Source organism: Echinops telfairi, unplaced genomic scaffold (assembly GCF_000313985.2).
Source record: "Echinops telfairi isolate 266 unplaced genomic scaffold, ASM31398v2 ScPeMD7_7469;HRSCAF=8507_1, whole genome shotgun sequence".
NCBI classification, from domain to species: Eukaryota; Metazoa; Chordata; class Mammalia; order Afrosoricida; family Tenrecidae; genus Echinops; species Echinops telfairi.
This window is the reverse complement of record NW_022111373.1, coordinates 134,404,215-134,407,075: the sequence shown is the minus strand read 5'-3', so window position 1 is coordinate 134,407,075 and position 2,861 is coordinate 134,404,215.

Sequence of the window (2,861 nt, the reverse complement as noted above, 5' to 3'; positions counted from 1 at the left end):
TGAGCCTTGGCCCAGTGCAAAGCTTTTTCCACATGTACAGGAATATCAGAAAGCAGACTTTAAACTGCTTTCTCTTCCTGTGAAGTGGTGAGCATATTTATTCTGGGTTTTTTGGAGTGTTTTCACCCAGACCCCAGTTGTCCCAGGGAGGAATGGGCTTCATTGTTCCTCCACGCCTCCAAACCAGACCTATCCTCAGGCAGGGTTCTGGCTCCCATATCCCTTTGGGTGAATTTTCCATCTCATGGGCCACAAGAGCAGGGAAGCACAGGGTGCTCAGAGGCCCTGCCTTGGACAATGCTAAGTGTGGAGCTGTATCTTGACTGGGATAGACATTATTCTAGATGGGAGCTGGTGACTCCATCAATTGGGCCTCTCACGGCTGCTGGACCTGGTCATGAGTCCTCTCTGCTGGCCTCTAGTGGTGCTGCAGTGGAAGTCTTTTCTGTACCCTATCCTACAGATTCCTTACTTGGGAAGACCCCAGGAATGAGATTGATGGGTTTAAGGAAATGCATTTAAAGTGAAGATGGCTAGAGGTAGACTTCTTTCTCAAACTGTGGTGTACTGACCTAGCCACCAGCAGGCTGTGGCGGTGGCTGCATGTCTGCATTAAGCTGCTCCTTAGAGAGAATCTGACACTAGGCAGGCAATGTCATCACAGGGTTAGGGTCATGTACAATTGTGCTGGAAGAAGCCGAGATGAGTTGGTCCTCTGTGTGAACTCTGCTCAGACTCTTGGTGCTATGGGGTCTTTCTCTCCCCAGGACCTCTAGGGATTCACAAAACCCTGGACCCTTCCTCTCTGTAGCAGGGGAAGGCTCAGCTTCACACAGCACAGAGGGGATGGCACACAGCCCCAGCCGTGGAAGGTTCTGCGCTGTGACTGGGTGACATTGCGCAGATGCCTGAACTATCTAAGCCCTTGTTTTGTAATCTCTAGAATTGGGAGTAGGGACTCAGGGGGAAGGGTATGCTCTTAATACGGGAGGCACCATAATCACTCACTGAACAAAAATGAGTCCTGGTTGTTGATAGGTGTCGTCATCACACCCCACCCCACCCCACACTTTGCTCTAAAGCTGAGAACCTATGGGTGCGGGGTCATTCTTGACTCACCTCCTGTCAGGAGTCACTGAGGACCTGTTTGGGTGCTCCTGGCATGATCCTCATGGTGCTGTTCCTGTGTCTCTCCTGTGTCCACCTCCCATGTGACCAGGAGGCAGCTCTGGTCCTGAAGGAAGCCTGGCATAAAGCAAACCATCAGCGCACACACACTGGAGAAGCCCGGGCAGCAGCTGGTGCTCGTTGAGTTGGGGGGCAACCACTCCTTCATGTGGCCCTTCCTGGGGTCCTACAGGGCCTTCTCCACTTCCCAGGGGTCCTGAAAATACTCCTCCTCAGGTGAGTGCCTGACCCTGCCTCACCCCAGTGTGTAGCACTAGCACATCCTGGCAATGAGCCTTGGGAATTACCTTTCGCTTCTCTGACCCTCTGGTTGAGCGTCTGAAAACTGGGGATGGTGAGGTCTACCTGGGGGCGCCGCACACAGCTAACCTGGAGTCTGACTCTGCAGGAAAGGCTGCTGAAGGGACTGGGAAGGGTCACCTTGGTCACTTCTGCTCCTTGGTTGAAGGTCCACCTCACCTCCCAGTGACCCCATGACCTGGAGCCAATTCACTGATCTATATGTAGAGAGTTTGAGAGTCTATTTAGTGGGCTCTTGTCCTTTGGGGTCTCTTTGGGTCTGTAACCAAAAGAGGAATCTTTAGGGGCTGGGAGAAAGGACACATGTCTCACAGATATGGAGGAAGGTGCTGACTGAGCTCATTCGCCGAGTAAATTCACGTTGCTGTGTTCGATACCACGGAGTCCATTTTGACTGGTCATGAGTAACAGAGTAGCAATGACTTCAAGGGTTTTCCTGGCTGTAACTTTTCTCGAAGCTGGTTCCCACCTCTTGTTCCCAAGGAGTCACTTTGTGGGTCCCTCTCTCCAAGCTTGAGCTTCTTCAAATTAATCGATTGCATTAGGGCTTCTCAATAAATATGCATGTAAACAATAAGCCTTTCTAAGAACCTACTATCTTTCAGTGAAAACAGCCAACACATTCCCTGGCCTCCTGAGCCTCAGGTCTAGGTAAGGACTCAGACAGGAGCCCGGGGCAGGGGAAGTGGGCAGGATCACCCTGCATTAGATGTGCTGCCCTCCAGCCTCTGATGCTGGTGACGTCTATGGCGCCCAGAACCAATGGAAAGGTTGAGTGGGTTTTGGTTGAGAAGGAGGAGCTCTTGCCTCCACAGACAATGTGGGGGCTGTTGTTGGGATGTTTTATTTTTTTAGGTGGCGGGGGAGCAGGCCAAGTCCCAGGCCTTCCACACCGTTTCCTTGTGGAAAAAAAAAAATGAATTCAGGGCTTCCCCCTGCAGGAGGAAAGAAGAGAGAGCTTAGCTGCAGCCGGTCTATTTTGAGGCACAAAGGGGAGAGTGAGGGCTGAGAACCACTCCTGCAGCCTGTCTATTTTGAGGCACAAAGGGGAGAGTGAGGGCTGAGAACCACTCCTGCAACCTGTCTATTTTGAGGCACAAAGGGGAGAGTGAGGGCTGAGAACCACTCCAAAGAGAACCCATCCCCCAAAAGGGTCCTTTGGGTTCTGCATAACCCTGACAGCCAAGAAGCCTAATCAGCTGTGACTTGTGGAGGGTTTGTCACATGTGAGGATGGATGACTACATCCCTTATTGGGGGAAACAGCATCCTGGGGATAAAGACAACCACATGCACTGAGAAAACAAGGCAGCAGGCTGGGCCACAGGGTCCCAGAAGAGGGGCCCTGAAGGCCATGGCCAGGATGGGGAAGGG